The sequence below is a fragment of the Rhinopithecus bieti genome, unplaced genomic scaffold (genome assembly GCF_001698545.2).
Source record: "Rhinopithecus bieti isolate Rb0 unplaced genomic scaffold, ASM169854v2 scaffold_10271, whole genome shotgun sequence".
In the NCBI taxonomy this organism is placed as follows: Eukaryota; Metazoa; Chordata; class Mammalia; order Primates; family Cercopithecidae; genus Rhinopithecus; species Rhinopithecus bieti.
The window spans coordinates 1,480,800-1,500,482 of record NW_016806626.1 but is presented as its reverse complement, the minus strand read 5'-3'; the positions used below and the strand labels follow the sequence as shown (position 1 = coordinate 1,500,482).

Sequence of the window (19,683 nt, the reverse complement as noted above, 5' to 3'; positions counted from 1 at the left end):
TATCATTTTTGATATAAATTTTTTCATTATTCTAAATGAAATAATAACCTGCTTAATAGTAATAGTCTTATCCTAAGGCCACTCAGAGATGTCTTGTTAATCTCTCTGAATTCCTGACTCCCACTGCTCTAGCCCGAACACTGTCCACATTACATTTTCTTTGACTCACCTATGTCTTGAATCATCAGACCCAAGGGAACTCCCAGTTTCCACTTAGTGTTCCAGACAATCACTCAAGACTCCTGTATTCTCTGCTGAACTCTGATCCCATCTCTATTTTCCCTTCACCTTAAAGTACTGCCAACTGAAAAGTAATCCCTGTTTGTAGCACTCTGGATTCTCTGTATTTGGATCTCAATTGTTCCTCTTTCAAGTCCAACCTGACTCATTCAGTTAGTACCTAGAATATCCCGTTATTGTGTGGGGCAAATGCCAAAAGTAAACTCAGCCACAAGAAAAATAATCATTGCCTCTAAACTGCCCACAGGCCAGCCTAGCACCCATTCCTATGAGAAAAAAGAATCTAGAAATTTAATTCTAAATTTTTATCTTATCCCCATGGCTTCCTAAAACTTTTTCAGCTTGGTGCCTGCTAGCCTTTTGTGATTTTTAACTTTTTTGCCAGATAAATGTTTCCCAATTGACACAGAGCACTGTCTGTCTTCTTCCTGCACTCTTTGGCACTGACTTTGTTGTATCTGTTCCTAGGTCTATGTTTGCTTTGACCTTGGTATTTATGAGATATTTGACTCTTGGCTGTGATCTGATTATCTTATTTCTCTTCTGTGGTTCTTCCTTTGACTTTTCCAGGAGTTTTTCAGATCTGATGACCTGTTTGTCTCTGTTCTCCACTGATTTTTATAGTGTTGGCACTACAAGATAATTACCATTGTTAAATAAGGGTTTGTCTTGGGAATTGTGGTACCCAGAAATTATGATCAGATATATTAAATTCTTACCATACTTTCCAAGAAACCTGGTGTGTTCTTTAAACCATTTGAGTTTAAAGATGTAAAACTCCTCCTGGTTTATGGCCCAGCTCTATTAGTGATGGTTAATCATAATGAGAGGCTGAAGAAAAACTAGAACATTGCTTAGAATTTAAGTTAAAATGGGAAAACAAATCTCTCCAGGTTACCAAGGGGGATTTACTTTCCTGAACGCTCTGCAGGTAGCTTAAACTCAACATATACAGCTGGGGTAATGTTTTAAAAAAATTATTGATGTGCTTTTTTATTTTGTCTTTCACAGTACAAGACCATTGTCTTAGTTTGCCTGAGGCAACAATATGCCTGAGGACGATTAGGATTTGTTACAGTAGAAATGCAAACAGAAAGCACCCAAACAATAAAAATGAGAAAGGATAAATAAGTAAGACGGAAGAAAGGCTTCGTGGGGTTGAGGTTGGTCCTGGCGGTTTGCCTCCAGAATGATAAATCAGATTCTTAGCTGTTCTCTAGAGAGGAGTTCCATTATTTTTTATATTCCTCATATTTGCAAATAAATAATCCATCTTGGAGCAGTCAATTCAGAGCTCCTGTATAATTTAAAGAGCATCACCCTGCTCTCTGTGAAGTCTTGTCCCATGGATTCTGGAAAGAAGAAAGAGACAGAGAGAGTAGAATGAAACCATTAATTATAGGTGCACATTTTCCTTTCCCTGGGCTCTGGGACAAGAGATATGTGGGGAAAAAAGAGAGAGAATACTAGCAAAGTCAGAGAGAGACCCTGTTTTCCATTTGGGACTTCAGGAGAAGGAGGATACTTGCAGGGGGTCTGTAAAACACTGATGTAGAATCACTTCAAGATGTGTCAGTATAGCCTGTTAAGGTAAAAAAGTGGTCCCAAGTGTGGCTTTTCTAAGGCACCCTTGGTTCCCTATGGATCTTGCCAGAAGAAGGTCATTATTGATGAAATAAAGTGATTCCCAAATAAGGACTGAAGGGAGGACCACCGAAACCAGGGCCAAATAAGGTTTGCAGGTAGATCTCTGAGGTTTCTACAGCAAGATTTGTGGTGAAGGTAGTGAGGTATGAATTTCACAAGCAGCAGTGTTTGTGCCAGGGCATGGCCTTTGAGATGTGTTAGTCATAGGCTTTCAGCACCAGAAGAGAGCAAAGCAATCAGAATCCAGGAGGACAAAGGGTGCTGTTGAACCACCGAGGAGTAAGAGCAAGACACCATAAGCATCAGAGGAGTCAGTGTTTCCTCTTTCTTGCCATAAGGGCAATAAGCCATACTGCTCTCCCAGAAGGAGGGATTAATCATCTGAACATATTTTATCCAAGAAATCCTAGATTCAAACTAATTTTTAAACTGTTTTGCACATTTAATTATTCCCAAGAATGGATGGGGCTCTGGAGAAACGCCAGTTTACAGAAAAGATACAAAATCACTTTTCTCAAATTCCAGATGAGTGCCCGTGATTTCATCATATATTGCCTTCTCCCCCCATCCTCCTTCATCACTGTCTCTAGCACTGATGTACTCTCTGTCATTAAGGATCAACATCCAGAATCATCTTTGATTCCATTTCTCCTTTTCTTTCAACATCGAAGTTGTCAACTTTTGAAGGTCTTACATTTTTTATGTTCCTTTGGTTTTTTTCCTTTTTAAAAATTTCAACAGCTTCTAATTGGTCTGCTTTCTTCTTGAACCTTTCTCTTCCAACCATTTCTGTACATGACATCTAGATTAATTTTCTCAAATGAGGATCCTGATTCTATTACCCACTTTTCAAAAGATTCGTGGTTTATCATCATGTACTAAATTATAAGAAAATGTCTCAATCCTGTATAATGATTCTTCCAAAATATGACTATGTCTTGCTTTTCCTGTTTTAGCCTCCCTTTATCACCATAAATATTCAGTGGGAGAGCCTAAGTGGAGTATTTCTTAAGTAGGGTACTGCTGACTTTTAAGTCCTGGTCTGTTAGCTGGTGCTATTCCTTTGTCTGGGATGTGATTTCTGCCTTACTTTCTCTTCTCTTAAAATTTCCTTGTGGATAAATCCACTCCAAACCTCATAGTGCTCAATCCTCATTAATGTTTATGAGGATAGGGGTTCGGAAATCTTCATTAAGTGCAATTCACAATGTGATTATGGTATAGAGTTCACTTTGATGACGAGTAAGCAAAGAGATCCAAGAGAAACTGGTGGTTATCCTTTGAGGATAAATGAGAAAGTTTCACAGGAAACAGGAAAAAGATGTTAACAGAATGAGAATAAAATAAAAATAAGTTCTGAAGATCTCTCCTGTGATTCTAGAGAGGGTCCCTGGGTGTGGGGCTAGAAATTTAGTCTACATGACAGTTAGAAGGCAGCCAGAATTTGCCATACGCCTGTAATGTCTGGAATGGGGACGGAAGAACAGGATGTGCTGGCACCAGGAAGTGGGCCATAGAGAAGATTGCAGTTCAGACGAAAAGAAGGAGGTTGACTTAATTGGTACAACTTTTCTCATCTTCAGATATTTCAAGCAAATGACTTATTCACAAGACCAACCATCTGCTAACGTAGAAATGAAGAAAAGGAGGTTTTCTGGTTTTCTACTTTTCTCTGTAAGCCACTGATCACATGATAAATAATGGTTTTTGTTGTTGTTGTTGTTATTTTTGTGTGTGTGCAGCTCATCACTGTATTTTTGTGTTATCAAAATAAAGTAATTTAAGTGACTCAAAGATAGGATACAGTTGATGCATATCCGGATTGTCTAAAAATCAGGTAGCTGCTTGAGTTGAAACCAGACTGGAATTTTATAGGGAAAGGAGAAGAGACGGGCATGTGTCCTTATGGTTTGACTCAGGTTAACAGTTTTTGTCTTTAATTCTTGCAAAACTTTCAGCTGAAGTTTAGTCTCATTTTTATGCCTCTTGCTTGGAATTGTTAGTGCAGTCCCATCTTAGTAACTGTAAGGAGAGTACTTTCTGAGAACTGTTTTTATAAGGCTTATGGTTGTTCACTTGGTCAAGGTTCACAATGTGGGGTAATAGACAAGGATCAAAGGCCAGAAGGGAACAGAGGACCCTCTATTATGTTTGTTTTAATCAATTTATAGTACTAGCAGGACTTTTAACTTGTGTATGTGAAAGAATGCCTACTACCTTTTTGATTATAATACATAGGTCCTGTTAAACAACAATAAACAACATGAGATGATTCATAATGCAGTAAGATGAAAAATTTCATCTTGGTCAATGGAGTTCTCTGAAGAGAAATTATCAGCATTTCTTGAGAAAATATACTTTGTTTAGTCTATGAAGGTGGAGTATAAGACCCCAAATATGTGCTCAGGAAAAAACTACTATTGCTAAACTGTTGTGCAGTAGACATAGAAGTGAACTTTTAGGCTCTTGAGAAGAGGCAAAAGGAAATAAGGATAGCAGAATGAAAAGAAGGTCAGAGAGAGGGAAACATCTAGGCTGGGCTCTGAGTGAGAGAAGGGCCAATGTAATTCATGATGGCAGAATGTTCAGGAAGGAAATTTTACATACAGAAATACTGATATTAATTTTTAGGTTGTTTACTGTAGAGTAGAGGATGTAAGTGCCCTCCTCTGAGTCTTTTATGGAATCATCAGTAAAGTACTCATTAATTTTACTTATGCAAGAGTATATCCCTTCAGGAACACTCAAAGAAGTATCGAATTCTAAGTCAAAGTCAACACAAATGTGCAAGCAGCTATAGGAATATGAGAATAAGAAGTTATCTGACATCCAGGGCACAATATATTTTAATCTGGGTATTTTTGATTAGAAAGATAGCACATAGGGCCGACAAAAACAAATTCATTCTGAAAGTTTTAATGTAGACGCCCTTTTCTAGTTATTGGCTCCTTTTTTATCGTATGCTTTATCACTTTAAATACACGTCTTGAATTTCTCTCTCTCTCTTTCACACACACAGCTTGGTGCCAACCAGAGAAGAATGAAGGACCACAAATATGAAACATTCATTCATTCGTTAAAAAATAAGTACAATACTCAGTAAACAATTTGTTTACCCATCCCTGGTTCTCTTAAAGCAGAAGCCATCTGACACCTCTGCTCCCATGATACTGCATGTCTTTGATTGAAATATTTATCTTAGTATTTTATAATAGTTTGTTTCCAATTCTACCTCTTCTGTTAGATTCTGAGCTTCTCAAATATTATTTATAGTTTCGTTTACAATATATTATTCCTAATGTTTGACACTGAGTTCTATTGTATTTCTATATTTCCCCTAATTTGTCAGAATATTGTTATGCTACTTTCCTCCCTCAACATTGTCCTTTTTCTTTGACTTTGCTCATTATTTTGTCTCGTCTCCATGGGCAATGCTCTCTCTCTTTTCCCTACCTCTTCTTCTCTTAACTGTAAGCTCCTTGAGAACAGGGTTGTGCATTCTCACTGACCTTGGCATCCCCAGCACCTAGCCAGAATAACTGCACTGCAGAACTAAGCTGTTGTTCAGTGGACACTCTTGTGGCCATTGGCAGGAGTTTAGTACTTAGAACATAATACATGATACATAATGAATGCCTTTAAAAAAAAAAAACATGAGTTGAATGGATGGGTAAGTAAATGTTCTCTATTCCTAACCATTTAGGAATCTTGATACCTATAATTTACCAGACTCTCTGTGAAATTGATACATTTTATTATTTTTTTTGACATCTGCCTTATATTATTTATGTGTATAATTGTGTGTATCTGTATGTGTCTGTGTGAGAGACTGTATTTGTATCTTTTCTTTTCTCTTTCCCACCCTCATCTCACATTATAAGTTCTTTTATGAGAGGAGCAATGTCTTAGTTATTTAGTTTTTAACACACTGGTATATTACATGTAAACACTAATAATTTTCAATTAAATTATAGCTAGAAGCATTAATTTTAAATAGCAACTTAAAACTAGTTTAAAGTGGATTATTGTACTTTCAATAAGGTTAGAACATCTTTGATTATAGATACAATGTTTTACCCTTGTCCATGTCCTGTAGACTTTGTACTATCTTGGGCATATAACAGCATATTCAGAAATGCCTTATGAATCATTAATTTTCATTTCCCAAGTGTATAAATTATTTTTGAGTAGTGGTTTTAACACTGGAGGTTTTGACTTATTTGGCATCTGGATGTGTCTGACAGATGATTTAAAGAGTCTTATAATTATAAAATATGATCATTTATTGAGACAGATGTACATATGGTGCACCTTTTGAAATTAAATAAAGTGCCTGAGTCTAACATCTGTGTGGAAAACATCCATCACAGCAGGTCTTCCAGAAGCTATCTGATACTTTCCTTGCTTCCACTAAAAATAGTCTTTCATCATGCCTGTTCTATAAAAGTTTACTATTTTCTTTCGGATACATGCCTTTATAAATTTGGTTTTATTTCTCAATCCTAACTGTCCTTTGTAATAATGAGTTTATTAGGTTAAATTTATATATTGTGTGAGGATGTAGACTAAGATGCTACTATAAAGGAGTCCAAGATACAAACTTGAAGAATAAGTTTACTCCTTTTGAATGCAACAATCCAGAAGTGAACGGTCTAGGATGGCTGGGGTGTCTGTGCCTTCCTAGTTCATTTAGGGACCTGGTTTCACTCATTCTATTGCTCCATTATCCTCTAGGATGTTCTCGTCTACTTTGTCAAATCTAGATCACCATGTCCACCATCTAACTGCAATAACTAGGAAGAGGAAATCTAAGGCAAACATCTTTGTTTTTAAGGGGAAAATCCAGAAGGTACTCACATAACTTCTCACATCCTATTCGCCAAACTTAGACACAATGTCCTGCTTAGCTGCAAGAAAAACTGGGAAGCATTGTCTGTAAGGTGGGTGAAGAGATGGCCAGTGAAAATCCCAAAGAGTCTGTCTTTTAAAAGAAAAATTAGGCAAGAAATACTGGTGAAATGTTTGACTCAGTCAACTCCTCTGATCACTTCATAAGTACCTTCTCCCCACGTGTCAGCATACCCTTTCTTCTTCAAAATCAGCTAGGCAATGTTCCTTTATCCTGTTCACATAAAAATTGGGGCTGTTTGAGTGTTGTACTTTCCTCTCTGACAAGTTTGAACTTGGACCTTTGCAATCTGATAACTCATACATTAATATAAATATTCTGCATGTCCCTGACACCTAATATGCAATGGGAAGCTGGAACATAAGAATCACCATGATAAACTCCTGTTAATAAAAATAGGCAGAATAGGAGCAGACAATCACTTTATAGAAATGACAAAAATCTGGTATGTAATGATTGTAAGGACCTTGTTCTTGCACTGGACTAAATTCTTCAGCTGGGCTCTTGCCTTGATCTATGAGAGGAACTCTGTGATCCATTGTCCTTTAAGTCACATGGCTCTTCCCTTTTGGGTTGGAGTAAGCTTTTATTCTTTCTGTTACCTTTCTCTGCCACAACTAGATTATGCATTGAGAATATGCCCTCCATAAGCACTGCTTTAGGGACAATCATAGGCTCTTGTTGGTCAGATTTGGGATTTCTTTGCAATGAGGTCTCCTTTTCCAAATCTCATTAAGATTCCAGCCTACTTGTGTGTAATAAAATTTACATAAAAATCACCACACTAAAAGATTCCTTTATTCATAGGTTTTAAGCCTGTGAGATTTTATATTACATGCTGTTTCTGTGCTTGAGCCCTCCCTCTTGCCTTCAATATAATATTGCTAGTTTAAGGTTGTGATGGTTAATACTGAGTGTCAACTTGGTTGGATTGACGATAGAAAGTATTGATACTGGGTGTGTTTGTGAAGGTGTTGACAAAATAGATTAAGATTTGAGTCAGTGGGTGGGGGAAGGCAGATCCACCCTTAATCTGGTGGGCACAATCTAAGCAGCCACCAATAAATATAAAGCAGGCAGATAAATGTGAAAAGGAGTGACTGGCCTAGCCTCCCAGCCTACATCTTTCTACTGCACTGCGCTGGATGCTTCCTGCCCTCGAACATCAGACTCTAAGTTCTTCAGTTCTGGGACTTGGACTGGCTCTTCTTACTCCTCAGCTTGCAGACAGTCTATTGTGGGACCTTGTGATCTTGTAAATTAATACTTAATAAACTCCCATGGAAATATATATATATATTTGTCCTTCTAGAGAACCCTGACTAATACAAAGGTCATCTAAAAATACAGGCTTTAACTAGGAAGTTAATCTGAACTTCAAACCTAGGTTGCTCCTATTATTTGACTAAAAATTCTTACTGGGAGGATTTTAAGAAAGGCTCTGAAGGATAGGCTCAGCTTCTGCTATTTCGAGCACAAAAGCAGTTGATTTTTCTAGTCCTGCAATGCCACACATCTTTCAGTCAAAGTAGATGAAATGCTGCAGACAGAAAAGGTATCCATAAAGAAAGCCCTGTTTCCTTCAATCACTTTTTGCAAGCTGGCCTGTTATACATGAACTCTTTTTTATCCTGAAGGACTTTTGTAAAAAAAGCAGGGAGCCATAAACACTCTCCAGTATCCTGAGTTTTCCAATCAGTTTTCTAGAGCAGTAAGATCAGCATGAATGTTGCTGGAGTTCCAATTTCTCACAGGTTGCATTTCTTTTCCTATTGGTTTTGTGGAATAAATAGGTTATTAGCTTCTCACAATTTAATATCTGTTTCTTCCTCTTCATCCACCTAATTGTTAGGCCAATGACAAATATTTTGAGTATTTATTATTGTGGTATCTCACATCTCTGATCAAATTTTTATATTAGGTAGGATATAAGATAAATCTTTATAACAAATGAACCAAAAATAGTTATTTTACATGAAATTGAAGGCTGTTTCCTCATATTTTCATGAAAGGAGAGAGATCAAGACCAGTGGAATAGGTCTACTTCAGAGAGTCATTCATGCATCCATGTTTAGGATAGGATAATATTCTGCTTGATGTTCGTTCCATCATTACGTAGGGTATGATCCTCTTTCTCATGGATTGGAAGCAGAAGAAAAGAAGTTCAGAATAACTGGTTTCATCTTCAAGGCAGTGACATTATACTTACATGTGTCTTTTGAGATTACATCCTATTTGACCTGAACTTAATCCCTTGGCCACACATGTCTGCTAGGAAGGATGAAAAGTCAAATCTGTAGTTTAGTTGTGTATCCTAATTCTGTGTAAGGTAAAATAAGGTGTTTTTTAAAAAAAAAAAAAAAAAAAAAAAAAAAAAAAAGAAGAAAGAAGGAAAGATTGAATTTGTGAGGACAGCTAGCAACATAAAAGATTAATTTACAAAAAATGTTTAATTGTTTTCAGTTTCAAAACAGTTTGTCACCTACAACTAAGGATCGATTTTATCCTGTGTTTCAAAATTGAAGCATTAATAACAATTATCTCTTGGTGTTTACTAAGTGTAGGACATAGAAAATTTTCCCATTCTCTTGGAATGTCATCATCAACATAATTGAGTAGAAGAGTCTTAAAATTTGGAGGACATCGCTCCATCACGGCAATAAGCAAACACTTGTTTTTTTTCCTGGTAATTTTTAAAATTATTCAACTTGAAAGTAATGCAATATCTATTAACTGATTTTGATTTTTTTCCTTAAGCAATTTATTTGGGTCACTGTATTTTTTATAGTACTCTTTAATATATTCTCGACAGAGTTCTTAATTCACTGCAAAAATGATTAACAGTAGGCTCCCCTGCTGTTCAACTCAGTCATTCATGACTTCACCAGATGGTTTGTTTTTTTGGGCCAATGGTTTTTCTTTTCTGTTTTTTTGTTTTTTTGTTTTTTTTTTTCATATTGTTCCCCTCCCCTGGATATAGTCAAGAGCTAAAATACGATGCTCAGTTTTAATTTTATGACTAAAATATAAAATATCATGCAGATAAATAATTTATTTTCTTTATAATTAAAACCAATGGCTAGAGTTTTTGCTATTGTGGGCAAGGTAATTTGAAAGTATACTTGTTTTCTTCAATTACTTTCTTCACATAGTCCCTTGTCATTGTTCTCTAGTAATTCAAGTGCCATTATTTTTTGCCACTTTTTGCAATCTTCCCTTTGGTTAACCTATTACTTTTATGGATTTGCTTTATTTGACACTTTTTTAAAAAATATGTTATTCAAAGTCCTGCTGAGGAAACTCATTAGCTGTTACTCACCTAATTATTTTTAGCCTGTGTAAATAGTACATAGATTAAGATGCAATTAAACAAAGAAAAACAGAGATATATAAATGCCTGAAAGATTTTCTTGTTTTAATCAAGCTATGTCAATCTATCTGACAAAGTATTTATGAAATTTTAACTCTTTCATTGGTCACGTAACATTTTCAGAGGCAATGTTTCTTAGTAAAAATAATATTTCTAATAATTTGCTTGTAAAACTGGTAAAACTTTCAAAGATCTTCCACTATGTTAGCTTACAAAAGTAATTAACCTCAAATCATTTGCTCTACATCTTTTTTAATATTATTGACTTCTAAAAGGTGAGGTTTGACTATGTATTTAATTTTTTTGATATTAAAAACAATTTTGAAACGTGTTAAAGAATATTTTTAATTATTTGTTTTTTAAATTAAAAATGTAGCAATTTAGCTTCAGAAGTGATGAAATCACTCAGTTAACAGTCATTTTACAGATGGAGAATCTGAGATTTACATAATTTAGATAACTTGTCCAGGCTTACATTTTCAGCTGGGGGAAGTCCAGAAAATTTCATAGTCCCTGCTCATCCAGTACCCATCCAATGTTATTTATTTGTAAGGCTACCATAATACAGCACTACTACATATACCACAGACTGGGTAGCTTAATCAATAGCGATTTATTTTCTCACAATTCTGGAAGCTAAAAGTCTGAGATCAAAGGCACAGCAATATTATTTCTTTATAGCCCTCTTTCTTTTGCTTGTAGATGGCCACCTTCTCCTTGTGTCCTCACATGGTCTTTCCTCTGTGCCTGCTTCTGTGGTTTAATCTCTTCTTAGAGGGACATCAGTAATATTGGATTGGAATCTATGCCTAATGAGCTCATTTAAGCTTAATTACCTCTTTAAAGACCCCATCTTCAAATGCAGTCACATTTTGAGGTACATATTCTGGCATTAGGACTTCCACATATAAATTTGGGAATAGGGTAGACACAATTCAGCCTGTAAGAGGGACATTGGCCTGTCTTTGGGCCTGGAGCTCTCCAGAGGAAGAAAATATCTGGTGGTTAGCATGAGTGCTTTCCAGCCTTTCTGGTGTGTTGGAAACCAGAAAAGTGAAAAGTAAGCCTTCTCTAAATCAATTTTTAATTGTATATAATGATCCTGAATTTACCCCAAATGTTTGCAGAAAATGGTTACAGGAATGCAAAAGAAACAAAAACAATAACTTCGAATGAAAAACTAACATTTTCATGAAGCGAACCAGTATTTAAAAAAAGGGAATTCTATGCAGAGATCACGTTAACCATCTTGGCCAAAACATGAACAGTGTCCAGCATAGAGTAAGCCCTCAACAAATATTTGCTCACTGATTATGTCATTGGATCAATGAAGATATGAAGATCTTCACAACTGTTTATGTCCCTAAAACTCTGCTACATAGTGAGTTTGTGGTAGAGTGCTTCTATCCTGCCTCCTACCCAATAAATGAATAGCCCCAATGGGCATTTACATGAGATCTAAGTGTACTGAATCTCAGTACTGTCTCAGAATGCTCAGTTTTCAGTATAGCACCCTTCATTTTTCCCCTTTTAATCTACAATGGTTACAAAATGCATCTCACAATACAATGTCAATAGATAGCCATCTCACCATAGAGCTCCAATTACTCTGGGCTAATTTAAAGCTTACTCATTAATTTCAAAATCAAAAGGTTTTATAACTTTTGAGTTCCTCAAAATTGGCACTATTGGCATTGCAACTGGATAATTCTTTGTTGTGAGGCACTGACTAGGTATTGTAAGATGTTTGGCAGCTTTCCTGGACTTTACCCTCTAAAAGTCAGTGGTACCCCTCCAATCATAACAAGCAAAAATGTTTCCAGAAATGGCCAAATTTCTTCTTATGGGCAAAATCACTCTTGGTTGAGACCCATTGCTTTATTTCGAATATCTAGACCATGCTCTTTATGTATATTTATAATTATTAAATTATCATTAAGTTAGATTATTGGAAGGTCACCTAAGTGTGCATCTGCATAAAAGAATCACTTTTCCTGTCCTTATGTAAACCAGCTTTGCTGACACGAATGTTTCACTTTCTTTTTTTCTGACACTCTTTTATTCACTGAAAAATAGTCTAATTATAGTCTTCTTCTCTCAGAGTCATAGTTCTAATTATTAGTCACATTGACCTTTCTGTTAAATAAAAAGAAACAAACTTTACATCATAAACCATAAAAGCAATGACATTAAATGCTAGCTGCAAAGAAGTACATTAATTATGTACTCCTAAATTAGAATGAAATATCTTTCCAAGTCCTATATTTGAATATGTTTGAGAGAGTCTCTTTAGAAGATTTCTTTATTTTTAACAGAGCAGACAGCAGGCGTTCATGACCACAAAGTTATCTTTGTGAAAAAATTAAATAAAACTTTATTTATTGATTAATGAAAAGACTTTTGTGGCAGGCAACCTCAAATGCTTTCCGACTTTTTAAATCTGTAAAACTCAAATTAGCCATCATTTTGTGGAGTGTGGTAGACAATGAAGACAATTTTCTGCAAACACTCATCAAGACTGAGTTCTGTTCAAGAACATGTGAATTGAAGAGGCTGCAACTCAGCCAGAGTCTCTGTAGTTTCATATTTAAATATTTTTGATGTGTCATATCCAATTTCAGTATTTCCTTCATATCAAAGCTCTGATGTAGGCTCTGTTCCTTTTCTTTGCTGGTTTTACAGCCAAATAGTGTCTGTATAGTAGAATAACTATTACCTTATTTTAAAATCAATTTTCAGAAACTTCCCTAGACTCCTTCTAGGACTTGTCTCTGACTAAATATGAGTAATGTGCACCCTGGCCCTTCTAGAGTTACAATGCATTCCTTATTTAATAGATTTCATTGTTAAAATATATATGTTTTCATTTAGTTGTTTTCAGTATGAACTTTTAAGATTTGAGTTTAAAATATTACTGACTGAAAAAAATAAATTTTTATTTAAGAAACATATGCTAATTAAGAGATCTAGAGGGAAATTTGACTACGAAAATACAGCAAGATAAAGACTTTGAGTTTAAAGTCTGGAAGACTTGTGAAAGACATGTTAATGAACCAATTCTCACAGCATTCCAGTGTTGATGTAGTTTAAAAGAGCAAGAACACATGGTGGTTCCAAACAGAGTCATTATTTACTGTAGATGAAATTAATTCAGGTCATTGGTTCCCAGTATTTTCAAGAACAAGGCATCACTTTTGGTTTTTTGGTTTCTTTTTTTGAGACAGAGTCTCACTCTGTCACTCAGGCTGGAGTGCAGTGGCACGATCTTGGCTCACCTCAACCTCCTGCTCCTGGGTTCAAGTGATTCTCCTAGTTCAGCCTAGCTGGGATTACACCATGCCTGGCTAATTTTTTATAGTTTTAGTAGAGACGGGGTTTCATCATGTTGGCCAGCCTGGTCTTGAACTCCTGACCTCAAGTGATCCACCCATTTTGGCCTCTCAAAGTGCTGAGATTACAAGCATGAGCCACTGAGCCCGCCCAAGGCACCTTGAGGTAATGATAAAATATATTCATTGTCTCATTTCATTTATTCATACATTCAGCAATGCATATTTATTGACTAACTATAATAAGTAAGTCCTTTAGTAGGCTTGGGAATATAGTAAGCAAAAAAAGTCCCTGACCACGTGGAGTTTACAAAAGAAAAGTGAATAAACAAAATAGATCATAAAACATATTATGCAATAAAACATTTTATGCAATATGGCAATCAGTGCTATGTAAAAAGTAAAGTAAGATAAGAGACACAAGGAGTTCTTGGGTGTGTGGTGGTTAAGGAAGGCAACTCTTAGGTCTGTTTCCTAGAAGTACAGCCTGGGATGGAGATTCATATTCAAAAGGTGTATTAGAGGAAAAGGATTATGAGCACAAGGGAAATGAGGCAAACAGGAGAGAACTGGATGAAAGATCATCAAGAATGTGGACTTGGCTGGAGACTTTCAGGTAAACCACAGGAAATTCTGGAGCAGCAATGGTACTGCAGAATCCGTCCCTTCTTGAGGTAGCCTGTGTCAGTTGGTTGCTTGCTGAGGTGGTGGGGCATGACCTAGAGGGAAGGCACCTTCTTTTGGCTGAGATCAATAGTCTGGATAAATGAGGGTCAGGTGTAAGTTTTTGTTCAGTCAACACCAACAGCAGCTGAGGATGGTGCTGCAGTCTGTCAAAGGGGTCTGGATGGGATTCCAACAGTATTTTCTTGTACGTCAGAGAAGGTAATGAGAATGTGAGGGAGAAAGATAGCTAACTATCTTTGAGAAGAACATTCTAGAGAGAACAGTGACTTCAAGAGACTGAAACTTGCTTAGCTTGAGGAACTGCATTATATCCAATATGACCAGAATCATGTGAACAAGAGAGAAAATAGAAAGAGATGAGGAATGCAGGAACAAGTAGAAATCATGTGGGAACTTGTGGGTTATAAAATGAGATGGGAAGTCAGTTGAGTCTTCTGAGTGGAATGCACGATTTGAATTTATTTTTAATGTATTTACTTTGGCTGCCCTGGGAAGAATAGACTATAAGAAACACAAATATAAACAGCAAAATCAATACTTGCCATTTATATACCATTTTGGTTGAACAATTGCATGCTATCAAAAAGCTATAGTGAATTTATTAATGCTTTAACATGGTCTTCCATGTGACAATTACAATTACATTCATATATATTTTGTAAGTATTGCGCATAGGCAGGGGTTATATTCAAAATATTCAGTGGACTGAATAAAGAAAATGTGATACATATACATCATGAAATAGTATGCAGCCATAAAAAAGAATGAAATCACTTCCTTGGCAGCAACATGGATGGAGCTAGAGGCCATTATCCTTAGCAAACTAATGCAGAAACAGAGAAGCAAATACAGGACGTTCACACTTATAAGTGGAAGCTAAACGTTGGGTAGTCATGGACATAAACATGGCAACAACAGACACTGGGGCCTACTTGAGGGTACAGGGTGGGAGGAGGGTGAGGATTGAAAAACTATGAATCAGGTACTATGTTGATTACCTGGGTAACCTAATTCTCTATACATCAAACCCCTGTGACACACAATTTACTTACGTAACAAATATGCACAGTTACCTTCTGAACCTAAAATAAAAGTTGGAAAGAGAAAAAAAAAAATGAAAATATTTACCAAACAGTATTCCAGTAAGTCATTATGGAAGCTGATACTTAGCCTCAAAAGTAGACAAGATAGAATATTTATTGTAAGCCGCTTATGATATAACCCTTTTCCTTCTTAAGTGTTCAAGCTTCAATACAAGATGATAATTTTTGGTCTATTCTGAGAAAAAGAAAGAAACTCACTTGGACCAAATGGGGTGGTATTCTATGATGAAATGTAGAACTTGTTAAGAAAAATGCCAGATAAGGATAGATAGGAAGGTCTTAATTTGGAAAACAAAGGATTTCATAAGCCAGCAGGTAGGGGTCTATAAGCTGAAACCTGAAAGTTGAGCTTAAGGGCATTTCTCTCCTAGGTATCTTTATTAAACATTGTACTTCTCCTGTAGACTGAATCACTTTTTGATGTTATTCCGTGTACCTTGTAGATTTCATTCTCTCTAAAGCAAGAACCAATTCTCTTTTGTTTATTGTATATTCAGAGTCTACCACAGAGTCTGGCACTGTATAGATGTATAAGTTTGAACGCCCAAGTGCTGTAACAACAGGATACTGAATTTGATGGTGGGACTCGCTATGTGAAAAGTGGTTATGGTTCAAAGACAAAGAGATGCACTCTGGGTCAAATCAGGAAAGGAACTTCCTTCTCTTTAAAATAGCAGCAGCTTTGCCTAAGATTGGTGAGTCAAATCAAGTAAGCCTCATTAGAAATATACTAATTTCAAGAGTTACATGTGTAGCCCCTTGCCACTGGACTTTTATATGAATGTGAAATTAACTTCTGTCATTATATTTTTAGATCTTTTTGTAATAGTAGCTTAGATTATACCCTAACAAAGGTATCAACCATAAACTGATGTAAACTGTAAAACTGTCTTGAATACTAACATTTACTTGGATCCCAGACATGTATCCAATTGCCTATTCAATATTGTTACTTGAATGTCTGCTAATAAGAACTATTGATTAACTCGGTTCTTTGAATGCATTCTTCTTTGTTTTTTCCATTTCGGTATATAGCACCCTCCTTCACTCAATCAGCCATGGGAGAAAATGTGTAATTTCTTATTTATTTCATTTACTCACTTCCAATTTAACAATGAGCGATGTTGAGCTAGCATACAAAATATATACCCAGCTTGACTTTTCTTGCCAATCCTACCTCTGAATCCTAATTCAAGCTATCATTCTTGTGTGCCCAGGTCTTCATCTAACTGGTCTGCCTTTTTCCACTCTTGTCTTAGAGTCTATTCTCCACAAAATTGCCAGCATAATCTTCTAAAAATGAAGCTTCATTTGTATCAGTTGTCCTCTAAAAGCTGTTACAATTCTTCTGTCATTATACTCTTTCTTTCTTTTTTTTTTTTTTTTTTTTTTTTTTTTTTTTTTTTTTGAGACGGAGTCTCGCTCTGTCACCCAGGCTGGAGTGCTGTGGCCGGATCTCAGCTCACTGCAAGCTCCGCCTCCCGGGTTCACGCCATTCTCCTGTCTCAGCCTCCCGGGTAGCTGGGACTACAGACGCCGCCACGTCGCCCGGCTAGTTTTTTGTAGTTTTAGTAGAGACGGGGTTTCACCGTGTTAGCCAGGATGGTCTCGATCTCCTGACCTCGTGATCCGCCCGACTCGGCCTCCCAAAGTGCTGGGATTACAGGCTTGAGCCACCGCGCCCGGCCTTGTCATTATACTCATAACAAAATCTTAATCATAGCTTTATAATTTTTTTTTTATATTTTGCTAATTTCACCTTCAGCTACTTTCTCCATTGCTGATTTCATTCTGGTGACAATGCCCTTCCTTCCTACGTAAGAAATCCAATCTTGTTTCTGCCATGAAGGCTTTGGACTTAGAAATGCACTGAGTATTTAACCAGGGCTTTAGTTGATAGAATTTAGCCACGCAGTTTGAAATCTTTATCATCATCCTCTCATCTTCTCCACACTCCATTGCCAAAGTCTTTGTCAAAATGCCAAATGTGTTGATAAAAGATTGTGTTTGTAATTCTTGTTATAGTACAATTTCTCCTTAATCCTAAATTTCTTAGAATAAGTACATGAGTAAATGAGAGAATGAGTGAACAAAGTGAAGTACCTAGTATGTGTCAAGCATTGTGCTTGGCACTTTCAAAAATTGGAAACATTTCAAGCATTTGAACATTTTATGTGATTCCAGTGGCATTTTCTGTGAGAATCGTCATGCTGTTTAAAATATTTTCAAATATGGATCATGTTACAAAATTCGTAATTTTATATGTCATATATAAAGAAAAAGAAACAAAGTTTATAATGTATTTTAAGCAATGTATTACTGTATAATAATAACAACTATAATGATAATTAATAAGTCTTTTGGAAAAGGTCCAAGAAATATTTGATTTCTGATGCAACGTTGACTAAGATATTTAAGTTAGAAATAAAAACATTCTTATTTTGCTATGTCACTTTAATTACAAAATTAAAAATCAATGTTTTATAGAAAAAAAAAGACTATACTTGCACTCCTCACTGCCTTCAATCTTTTTCCTCCGTGGTGTTGCATTTCTCACTCTCTCATTTTAATCATATTTCTACTTTGATAACCCCTTTTCCTGGTAGTCTTTCTTGTGCACCCTATATGCATTAGTGTGTGTGCATATACGCGCGCACACACACACACAATTTCATTGTTCTCCATTCTCTTTCCTTGCTTTATTTCTTCATACTATTAAGAGATTTGGTATGGTGTGTTGTGTATTTATTTGTTTAATGCCATTTTCTTCTGATGAAAATAAAAGTTCTCTGAGCAAATGATTTTGATTCTCCTTTTTAGAGTCTTATCCTTAGAGCACAGACAAGTGCTTGATAGGTTTCAGGCTCTAAGCTGTTTGCAGGTGTCATGAGCTATTTCAGGCTGAAAACGTCATAGATTCTTTCAGTGCTCCAGCCTGGGGAACAGCAGCCTGGTTTGCTCTCAGGGGTAGTCCCATCCTTTGAGATTCTTACTTCTTTTCAATGGCTGTACATGTGTGTGTGTGTGAGCATATTGTCTGTGAGTGTGTGTGTGCGTGTGTAGGTGTGCATATTAGGTTTAGGGTGCTATTTCCTACAGATATATTTACAATCTATTCAGAAACATGTATCCTTACTTAATAGTCTCTAAAATATGCAAATTTCTTCCATGCTTCCAATCCTTAAATAATGCAAACCATTGGTAAAAGAAGAATCATACTTCACTGTGCATTTTAATACACAGTAGCTGTGTCTACTGCTCCATTTCAATCACTTAAAAGAAAGACTAAGGGAAGCTGAGTTAACAAACGTTTAAAGGATAGAGCTTATGGGGAACCACATTAAGCATGCTGTGTTACAGAAATTGCTAGGGCTAGTTTTCCTAACACTGTATCATTTACTTACAGTAATTGAGGATGGACAGGAATGAGGATAGACTGGAATGGGATAATGATAACATATATTGGTTCCAAGTGACTTGAGAGTTTCAAACAGAATTTTAGATTAGTTCAGTCTCTTTATTACTTCCAGAGGCATTTGGCATTCTTTTCAGTGAAAAGCCTAGAGACGCAAATAAAATAGTTACAATGGAATATACAAAAATGTACACAATACCATCATCAAACATTTTGCTTTTTTACATATTTTTTTCACTGCTAGAGGGGCAGTATAATTAATAATATATTCTATTATACATTCTTGGGAAGTAGAGCATAAATGGTTTTATTTAGGAGATATTTATAAATATCTTATTTGAAATGTATACATATTTTCTTTTCAATTCACTTACAAAGATTAAGGTGGTGTTTTTAAAAATTACATTAATTGTATTAGGGATGCTAGAAATATTTGACAGCAAAGAATAATTATTATTTTCTTTAACAGAAATATACAATTATAGAAGAAATGCTTTGCCTTTGGAAACTCTATTAGACAAAGGACAGAGAGAGCTTAATGGTGCCCTTTGTTATTATTTGTAATGTAATCTATTTTTATTTATTTATTTTGCAACAGCTTTGTTGGGATAAATTCACATACCATACAATTTATCCACTTAAAAACTGTATAATTCAATGATTCTTAGTATAGTCACAGAGATGCACAACTATGACCCCAATCAATTTTTTTTTTTTTTGGTAGAGATGGGGTCTCACTCTGCTGTTGCTTAGCCCAGTCTTGAACTGGACTCAAGCAATCCTCTGGTCTCAGCCTTCTGAATAGCTGCTTTTACAGGCACAAGTCACCATATCCAGCACTCAATTAATTTTAAAACAACTTTATCCATCCCCAAAAGAAAATCTTTAGTACTAACCTTTTAACAGTCAGTTGGGTTACTCCCAACTACCCTAGTCCTTCCTTAGCAACCACTAATCCACTTTCTGTCTCTGTAGCTTTGCCT

General features: G+C 35.9%; 1 long non-coding RNA gene across 3 annotated transcripts; it reads right to left on the bottom strand.

Annotated features, from left to right (window-relative positions):
* Window positions 1-1,231: 1,231 nt before the first annotated feature.
* Window positions 1,232-19,683, bottom strand: LOC108532857 (uncharacterized). 3 transcript variants are annotated; one of them, XR_001886570.1, is made up of 4 exons: window positions 19,597-19,683; window positions 18,690-18,845; window positions 15,256-15,264; window positions 8,517-8,565 (listed from the first exon to the last, which is right to left on the bottom strand). It is a non-coding gene; the product is annotated as an uncharacterized LOC108532857 (long non-coding RNA). The 3 variants fall into 3 exon arrangements; XR_001886569.1 differs by lacking the exon at window positions 8,517-8,565 and adding an exon at window positions 8,786-8,930; XR_001886568.1 differs by lacking the exons at window positions 8,517-8,565; window positions 15,256-15,264 and adding an exon at window positions 1,232-1,592.